Raw genomic sequence first — 10,719 nt, forward strand, 5'->3', positions numbered from 1 at the left:
CCTCCCCCTACACACACTCACCCATATCATGTAACGGACTTGGGGGGGGGGGGGGGGGGGGCATCAGTTCTTGTGCCCCAGAACATGCTGACTGGTCAGGATACGATTGTACGAATGCATGTTTTATTGCATCATTTTTATTGTATTGTTGTATGTATATGGGACTGGAGATGGAAATTAGCAAAAGCTATAATCTAGTACAATGCATCTTCTCTCTAAGGAGACTAATGTATTTGTATGTTGTCCCTGAAATAAACTTCTAAAATAAAATAAAAATAAATACGTATAATATCACATCCAGATCTCTGTTCTCTTTGCTGACTGTTTAACGGGTTCATCGAGTCTCCCTATATACGGTAGACCGCTGAAGGAGGCTGTTTTTTGGTCTTCGTCTTCGCAGCTCGCTGTGACTGTGTGTCCCCAGCTCTGCGTTAAAGCTGCCGTTTGTCTCATCTTGGGACCGCGGACCTCCTCATCTTTGCATCTTGTCGATGACGTCTTCCAGTCGACCATCTTTGCTTTTTTTGGTCTTCAGAACACTCAGTGAAGTTTAAACGAGATGAGAAAGAATGAGAACATGAGATCTTTATAAACTGTCCATGAAGTTAAGCCCCTAAGATTACTGCATGCAAGCTGAACCAAATCCTCTGCTTAGATGCTAACCAAGAATGCCTTGGAGTAATACATTCTTCTCTTTATATATAATCTTTTTATTTAGACCCCCCAGAAAGTCCATTTTATGGATTCATATTTTTCCTTTGGTAAAGCTCTCACTGTACTGCTTAGTTTGGACTAAATTAGTTTTTCATCGTCCAAATTAATAAACTGTAGAGTTTAATTCACAACATGTCTTGAAAATTAAATATGAGAGTTTCAGTCCGAAACCTAGACTGTCTCCAGGCAACAGGAAATTCTTGGAGGAAACATATCTTTAAAAATAGTTGAGAGGCACACAGGAGGAAGTGGGGACAGTTTTTCTGAGTCACGACCAGGATATAATTAACTGAATTTTTGGCATACATCCTCGAAGGCGAGAACACAAACCAGTGTAGTTGGTTTACGTCTACTGTACCTAAGGTGAAGAAAGATGAAATGATACTGTCTCTCTCCCGTGCCCACATATACACCAGACTGCAAAAAAACATAGCTTTGCAATATACAATGCTCTGGAAAGTTTTGGGCCGGCGCGTAGCTCAGGAGGTAGATTGGGCCGGCTGGGGATCGCGAGCTCCACGGTTCAATCCCAGCTTCCGGAATGTGCCAAAGTGTTCTTGAGCGAGACGGTGAATCCCAAAATCGCTCACTGATTGATTTGCCCCCGGGCGCGTCCCTGCATGCACGCTGCCTACTGGCTGCTCCCAGCTGCCCTTGGGGGAAGGACGACGGGATAGGTTAAAAGCAGGAGAAAAAAATAAAATTAATCTGTGGACGCTCCAGCCGTGTGTGTGTGTGTGTGTGTGTGTGTGTGTGTGTGTGTGTGTGTGTGTGTGTGTGTGTGTGTGTGTATGTCAGCATTGCCACCTACACCATGTGATGTGTGCGTACTCACTGTGTGACAAATAAAGATGTTTACATACTTCAATGACAGCAGTCTCTCTTTCTCTTTCTCTCTCTCTCTCTCTCTCTCTCTCATGCACATACAGAAAACAAGTAGCATTCATACTTCAAGTTTAAGACTTTGTCCCATGCCTGGAAATGTACTTGAACTCTTCCTTCACCTACAGTACACAGTATACTGACAAGAACTACAGTATACTGACAAGCTGGGTGCAGTATATGCATCACTGCTGCCCCCCACAGGTTGACTCTGGCACTGCAGCTCACTTGACAAAAGCCAAGCCATTCCAATAGGTAATAGCCATTCCTGTAGGTATTGGAAGATGGCTGGAAAAGAAAAGCCCCATGAAGTGACACTGGACCGACTCATTTGAAGCAAAAACCATCAAAATCTGCTATTGGTGCAACTGGCCACATGACTATTAGTGCAACAATAACAGATGCTTTTGAATGTAACGCTCATCCTCAAAGCTATTTCAGAAAACAGAGAGTCAGCCCTGTGATTGTCATTCCAAAGACTCTTTTTTTTTTTAAAGGCACCCAATCCCTCCCTGCTTGGCAGTCACTATCAAGGGTTCGATTGGGGGTACAGTAAGTCCCTACGACTTGTACATGAAGCTGGCTCACACTAAGGAATCAGAAGATAGGCTCCTCTCCTACCTTACGGGCCAGTAGGTTTGAGATCCATCGGTTCTCAAGGCTACTTAGCTTACTTACTGTACTCCTGGAAACCAAAGCTCTGGAACAGCCTCCCTCCACACATTAGACACGCATAGAACCTAGGGCTCTTTAAGTCTCAGCTCAAAACACACTTGTTTTCACTGGCTTTTGAGGCCTGATAGCCTACAGTACATCCCTTGTCCTGTTTTGTGTCCTGTCCTTTTATTATTCTGTGATTATGTGCACTTTATTCTGTTTTTTGTTTTAGTTTATTTTATATATTGTACAGCACTTTGGTGCAACTTCGGTTGATTTTAAACGTGCTATATTAATAAAGTTGACCTTGACCTTGACCAATAATCACCATTGTTTAGGCTTCTATGTACATCCCAAACTAGGCCATGGAGTGGTGGAGCATTCGGTCAGACCAGCAGCATTAACTATAGCTTCGGAAGAATTAAGCTACTAAGTACTGTGTCGAATAAACAACTCATCTCAATCCCTTGATAACCCATGTAGCAACCCACACTGCATGTCTAACTGGTTAGGAAAGGAATTCCCTTGAGAAGACTGGTGTCAGGTTCACATCCGCATACAAAACAGCCGCGGCCATCTCCCCTGTCTTTCCTCTCCTGCTTCAATCAAACATTCCTCCAATATAATCATTCATGAACAAATACCAGAAATCGGTTTATTGAGACTTTTTGTTGATTCTCACTCCTGATTCAAACTGCAGCTGCCAACAGGGAGTGAACAAAGGCCACATAGATACAAGAGGTTGTGTTGCAATGAGCTCAAATTCCTTGCAAAGATCATATACAGACTTGAATCTGCCTTTCAGGCATATTGTTGAAGCTCAGAAATGTACCAGCCTCTCCAATAACAACAAGGTCCCCTCAGGGATAAATAAAGTACCTATCTAATAGAAACATGGAGCTTTGCAGATTACTACAACACTTCCTGGTTTGTTCAGCCTATAGTCATGGTAAATCAAATCAAATGAAATCAAACTTTATTAGTATAGCGCATTTCATACACAGAGGCAACACAATGCGCACGGTAGAAGTTGCCCGAATGTGTTTTGCGAGAGAGAGTGAGAAAGAGAGAGAAAGAGACAGAGAGCGAGAGAGGTAGAAGGGCCACAGACAACCCATTTAGAAGTGTACAGTATAACTTCAATCGAAATTCAATTTAAAAAGAGCCGTGAGTTACCACAGGATCCGTTTCCTCCTGGCTCTGCTACTGTATCCTGACACAGATACGAACCAACGGCCTCCGGAGGATATCAGCAAATCTCCAGATAATCTCCACATGGTTCGTGTTTTTATGCTATAATCAGTGCAAATCCCCCTGGAGCAGACCTGAAAAGTTTGACCTGTGGGACCCAGATGAACTGAGGGGACTCGAGGTCTCCGGGGCCCGGGGCCCTCACCAGGTCACAGCCCGGCCCGGCCTGGGTACTCCTGGGACCCGGCTAGGCAGGCTGATGTGGGTCTGTCTGGTTTGTCCAATAAGGATCTCAAATAAGCCTTTAGGTAACCAAAATCTGTGGAAAATCAGTGGTGTAAAGGGAGAGTAATTTTAGCACAGCTGACACAGATCCCTGGGAATGCTATCAGTCTCACTGCTTGTGTTTGTGTGTGTGTGTGTGTGTGTGTTGTTGTTGTTTTTGTGTGTTGTGTGTGTGTGTGTGTGTGTGTGTGTGTGTGTGTGTGTGTGTGTGTGTGTGTGTGTGTGTGTGTGCATGTCTGTGTGTGTGTATGTATGTGTATGTGCGCCTGTGTGTGTTGTTGTTTGTGTGTGTGTGTGTGTGTATGTACAGCATGTGTTTGTGCGTGTGCGCCTGTGTGTTGTTGTTTGTGTGTGTGTGTGTGTGTGTGTGTGTGTGTGTGTGTGTGTGTGTGTGTGTGTGTGTGTGTGTGTGTGTGTGTGCGCGTGTGTACTTGTGCCACTGTGGTGGAAGTACTCAGCAGGGCTTGGCAGAGAAAACGACCCAAGTCAGCAAAGCAAAGAGGGAAAAAGCGAGGAATAAAACATCTAAGACAGCATTTCCTCCTGTTGGAAGTGATTACTAAAACAGCACGAGCCTTCTTCACTGCTCGTCCAGAGAGCTCACTGCGTTGTTTACCACAGAACGGCTCTTTACAGCTTCACTGCTCGTCCAGAGAGCTCACTGCGTTGTTTACCACAGAACGGCCCCATAACCACACCTGCCTCAACTACACACCGGCTAAAAAGACTTGAGACAGAGAGCTAAAGGGAGAGAGAGAGCATTTGTGTGTGTGTGTGTGTGTGTGTGTGTGTGTGTGTGTGTGTGTGTGTGTGTGTGTGTGTGTGTGTGTGCGTGCGTGCGTGCGTGTGTGTGTGTGTGTGTGCGTGTGCGTGCGTGTGTGTGTGGGTGTGGGTGTGCATATGTGTGTATGCGTGTGTATGCGTGTGTATGCGTGTGTGTGTGTGTGTGTGTGTGTGTGCGTGTGTATGCGTGTGTGCATGTGTGTGTGTGTGTGTGTGTGTGTGCGTGTGTGTGTGTGTGTGTGTCCTAAGGCCTGACTGTTCAGGGTTTTAAGTGTTTGTATGGTGGTAACTTCGCCTGACATTTGGGCGGTTTACTCCTGCTAAGGGCTTATAAGAGATATGAAGACATTCATAATTGATGGCCACTGGGGTGGAGTGTGTGAAGCCACATCACACAGGAGAAAGAGGGTGAGTTTAAAAATAGCCTGGACACCCACCCTGCCCTCATACATAATTAACTATGTCATAGAGAGTTGATCTGACTGCCTATATCCCACCCCAAAGACATAGTCAGCAGTTAATTACTGCAAAAGACCATGGAAAATCAATACTAATGTATTATTACAGAGGAAATACAAAATTATCAAATTGATAGAGACACTTGAAAGACATAATATGTGATGGATACATTTAAGCTATTAAGCAAGTATAATCTGACCGTTAGAAATCTGGGTCAAAGGTCAGGGTCTTTGATGTCAGGACAGCATCAGCTAGACTGTGTGCGTGCGTGTGTGCGTGTGTGTGTGTGTGTGTGTGTGTGCGTGCGTGTGTGCGTGTGTGTGCGTGTGTGTGGGGGGGGGGGGGGTCACGAGAAGTGCGATGAGCACACCAGAAACAGGTGTCCTCGTAACCACCATGCGTAACTAGGCGACCGGGCTGATGAGGGATTTGTGTGTAACGTGACCCCCAACATGCCCTCGATACATGGCCATATCTCCAGCCAATAGGAATCAGTAGTGGGGCCTGATTTTTTTCTAACCATGTGCGCCGAATCAGAAGAATCCAGGACCTTATTGGTTACTGACTTCAACTTAGGACCAGAGTTTTTCCTGGTTGAGGAAGTCAGAGTAAATAAAATATGTTTGCTGTTGTCCTTCTTGTGTCGTTGCTGTTGTTGTTGTTTTTTTGTGTCTACTGCAGGCTTTCCCAACGAGGGGGGGGGGAGGGGGGCGCAAGGCCTCAGACAAGACTAATATTGGTCAAAGAATCATGTTGTTGACATGTCACAAAGCAATTTTAACAAAATACATGACTATGTCTGATGAAGGGCCCAAAAAAACGTACGCCTGATGGAATTTGCGCACGTACGAGCATACGCAGACTGGACGTTCACAGCGATTTTGGGGGTGGCGCAAATTCCATCAGTAAGATAGGAGGGGCTCTGTGCAAGAATGGTGGGGGATCCCTGGTCTACTGCATCACTCTGCCTGTCTTAGTGTAGTTAGGGACGGTACTGAGCAAAACTCTCTGGCAATCTTCCAGCCCGGTCAAGCAGACTGATAAGGTGACACGATGCTCAAGGCCACAGGATATCACCCAGCAAAAACATCAAGTGTGCGTTCGAGCTACGTGTAATAAAATGCTAGAATACTGCAGAGGGACTAGACGCAGACAGATTATGAAACGATGGGCCCCTGGGCACAGACACGTAAAGGGCCCTTCCACCCATTTCATCCATCGCATTTTTGAATTTGCCCAATGAGACGGCATCCAAATCCAATTTGAAGATAAATAGAGAAATCTCACAATAAAAGCAGCTTTACCCAGCTCGGTTTTGACTTGAGAGAGCTAGTGGAGGAGGACTTGCTTTTTGGATTTCTCAACTATGGGCCCAAAACAGTTGAAGGGCCTATATTGCATGGAGTACTCAGCCCCTCTAAAGTACTATAGATAAACACTCATTTTAAAAGTAACATGATCATTTCATTCTTGTGACTTGTTATTGACATGAATGACTAAGTTATTTGACTATGCCACAAGAAACCCAGGTAGCAAGCGGATCTGGGCCATATACAGGCCAGATCTGGCCCTTGTGGCTTAGTTCCGGCTCTTATATGGCCCAGAATCATTACACATCCGCTTGCTATCTGGGAAGGGCCCCCTGAGCTCTTGGGCCCCTGGGCCTGGGCCCGGTAGGCCCGTTCGGTAATATGTCTTTGACCAGAAGCAACTCTGCCACTCTTTCAGTAAGGAGCCATTTCACTCCCAAACAGAGAGGGGCATTTGGACCATGGGGAGGAATGTGACCCCTGGGTGAAATGCATCATGGACTATTGATCACACACTAACCAAAAACAGCCTCCAGCTCCAGCAGGTCACTGGTTGATCACTGTTACTGCACCATCAACATAATGGATGCGCCATAAAGAACCGTTTCTTTCATTGTTTAAGTTTGATTTAACAGAGATGAATAAAAGAAGAGTCTTACGTCCTAAAAACATGTTACCATCCCTCTGAGGTACTGAGGTGCCAAGTTGTGAAAGAGAAATACAGTATTTATTTACACTTACAGTAGCCTACATCGTGCCACTTAGATGTCTGTTTAAAGAGGAGAGTGAGGATGCCGTGCACACACACACACACACACACACACACACACACACACTGCCTAACAATGACATGACAGAAATGAACACACATTAAGAAAATCATACTATTTATTAGGCCAATATGTATCCCTTCCTTTCTTTGTAGTGAACCACAACAAAGATGGTATCTCAACTATAGTACGGCGAGAGGGGCTACCTAACCAGCTTACTCAGCTATTTCTAAAAAATGATGTAACCTAAGGTCTCAGTGTGTGCTAGTACAGAGGCTTCAGGTAGCCTGATGAATAAATGAACAGGTGTTGTAATGGTGTGTATTGTGGACAGCTGACCTCGGCCTTTTTCTCTTGAGGCGCCGCTGGTGTGCGTTTCAGTTACCTGGCAACCCGTTTGGGAAAGTTTAGGATAGGTTTCAGCTTGCCCAAAGACACTAGGCCTACAGATAAGCCTATAAATATATAAACAAATAAACGCGTATATCCCCGCGCTACTGTATACAGTATTTGCACTGCGCTGTCTCTGCATTGTCATTTGCACTGTCCTGTAATGCACTACCTTGTCCCCAGATAGCAAGCGGATCTGGGCCATATACAGGCCAGATCTGGCCCTTGTGGCTTAGTTCTGGCCCATATATGGCCCAGATCCGCTTGCTATCTGGGTCTAGTCCCTGCACCCTGTCTATTGTTGTTTATCCATTGGTGTTATGCACCAACTGACCAGAAGAAATTCCTAGTAGCTTATGTGTAAAAACCTACCTGACAAAACAAAATCTGATTTTGATTATTAATAGAGACGCCTATAACACACACACACACACACACACACACGCACAGGGAGAGAGAGAGAGAGAGAGAGAGAGAGAGAGGAGAGAGAGAGAGAGAGAGAGAGAGAGAGAGAGAGAGAGAGAGAGAGAGAGAGAGAGAGAAAGAGACAGATAGGAAAAAGAGCTCTATGGAAAAGAGAGAAAATATGATGCCTTCTCAAGAACTTTCCTTGAGTCAAACTGTGACGTCTGTGGAAAAAGGTTCATTTCAACCGTACCATCAACACCGACGTCCGGACGACCTCGGACACGCTCTGCCTCAACTCCGCCGCGGTCCCGGGCTTGTTCAGACCGCGGGTGAACTTCCTCGTATCGGGTTGCAGAGCCGCAGACATCGCAATGCAATTCACCTCGTATAATAATATTATAATAAACCATGTAGGTCGTCGCAGTTACATCACATGACGACGGTGGTCAACTTGAAGGTGAAAAAACACATCACGTTCTCCTCCCCACTAGCTAGTAGAGGCGCAGCATCACGTTTGGTCCTGAATGTGTCCGTATTCCCATAATAAAAATGTATTGTGTCTCTATTGCCGTCCCATGGTTGGAGGTGCAGACGCGTGTCCTGTCAGGCTCATTGCTCTATTCGCGATGGTGCCCAGGGCATCGCTGCACAGTAGCTCGTACCAGTCAGCACGCCCCCTGGAAGTTACCAAGATGAAACTCTATCCCATGTCATTAACCGGGTTTGTGCCAAGATTGTTAGTAAACGTGTACTTGTAAGAAACACAGGCGTTGCCTGCACCATTAACTAATTCGCTTTGCTTTTTGATAGCCTACCAAATGAAACATAATTTCACGATATTGAAAAGATGCTAAAAAAAAAAAAAGTCACATGCTTCACACATAATATATAGGCTACAATTAATAATAATTATTATAATAATTCCTCATGTTAGTTTATAGGAGAGCAGTGCACCAGACCTGAGCCTACGCCATCTGGTGGAAATATTCCTTCTACTACATCACACTACCAGTATACCCAAGCTGGTCTCCCAACAAGACCATCACACTACCAGTATACCCAAGCTGGTCTCCCAGCAAGACCATCTCACTACCAGTATACCCAAGCTGGTCTCCCAACAAGACCATCACACTACCAGTATACCCAAGCTGGTCTCCCAACAAGACCATCACACTACCAGTATACCCAAGCTGGTCTCCCAGCAAGACCATCACACTACCAGTATACCCAAGCTGGTCTCCCAACAAGACCATCACACTACCAGTATACCCAAGCTGGTCTCCCAACAAGACCATCACACTACCAGTATACCCAAGCTGGTCTCCCAACAAGACCATCACACTACCAGTATACCCAAGCTGGTCTCCCAGCAAGATCATCACACTACCAGTCTACCCAAGCTGGTCTCTCAGCAAGACCATCACACTACCAGTATACCCAAGCTGGTCTCCCAACAAGACCATCACACTACCAGTATACCCAAGCTGGTCTCCCAGCAAGACCATCACACTACCAGTTTAGTGAACATTACTTCCAGCATCAGGTTTTCTGATGCTGGCCTTCTCTGTATTCTACACATTCACAAGAAAAGAGTTGGGAAGGCTGCATTCTCATTTTGTGCACTGAAACTGTGGAATGCACTGACCGTTTTCCTCAGGGATGCAACCTCACCCCCGCCTCTCAGTAAAATTGGACAGCACCTTATTTTTATGATCGATGTTAAATAATTCACTGTGACTACTTCTAGTTTGTACGTGGCCCACCACAACTGTACACTATGCTTATACCCTGTAAATCACCTTTAAATCACGTCTATTTAAAAACCTGCTGTAAATTGTGATCTGTAGCCTACATACCCCTGCATTTCTATAGTATAACTCAATAGCAATAGTTTTAAACTCTACCAGAAATCTCATCTGTGTATATCACCCCATATAGACCATATAAAAAGTAATATAGTTATATAATAGGTATTATTATTGTTGTTGTTGTTGTTGTTGTCTACACCATTTCATGTAATGTTCAGAATCAAAACAATAACACCACATATGTGGTTAACCCGGCAACCCAAATTTGGTCCTGCGCACTAGCCACGTCGAGCTATAGGCCCCACATCGAGCTGTAGACCCCACATCGAGCTGTAGACCCCACATCGAGCTGTAGACCTCACATCGAGCTATAGACCCCACGTCGAGCTGTAGACCCCACATCGAGCTGTAGACCCCGCTCTGCGGATATTGTCCAAAAGTGTTTTGAACACAAGATGGCAGTAGAATAACACTGAAAAAAGTTGGCAGATGTATTTGGTGTTATATCCATAGTCTGCGGGTGGAGGGCGCTCAATTTCTGTCTGGCCAGTCTATGGGTTATTTCGTTTAGTTTCTCAAGTGTAACGTGTATCAGATGGATAGGGGTGTGGAGCGGTCAGTTTTACTCATAATATAGCTTAATCAAACCTCTGCATAACCAGCGCGGTATGAAGAAAACCATAAAATCACTGGAAGTAATCTTCTTGTAAGCCACCACTTCCGAACGGCCGCCCGCTTCGGAATCAAACGCCGAGACTCACGTCCCGGTGCACCGCGGGGCGGCCCGGTGCCTCCCAACCAAAAATCTGGTCGTCCACTACCCAAACAACAATCCACCCCCCACGCAATCTGATCCTGGAGCGGCTCCAGACTGCAACCCTGTAACGAGGCGTTCCCAGCCCAGCGCCACGCAATCTGATCCTGGAGCGGCTCCAGACTGCAACCCTGTAACGAGGCGTTCCCAGCCCAGCGCAGCAGCCGTTTGAAGCTCCGCCACGGTCAATGCCAACGGCACTCGCTAGTAACGTTAACGGGAACAGCGGGGGAACCGTCGAAACGGGA

This window comes from Borostomias antarcticus (assembly GCF_949987555.1).
Source record: "Borostomias antarcticus genome assembly, chromosome: 12".
Classification (NCBI taxonomy): Eukaryota; Metazoa; Chordata; class Actinopteri; order Stomiiformes; family Stomiidae; genus Borostomias; species Borostomias antarcticus.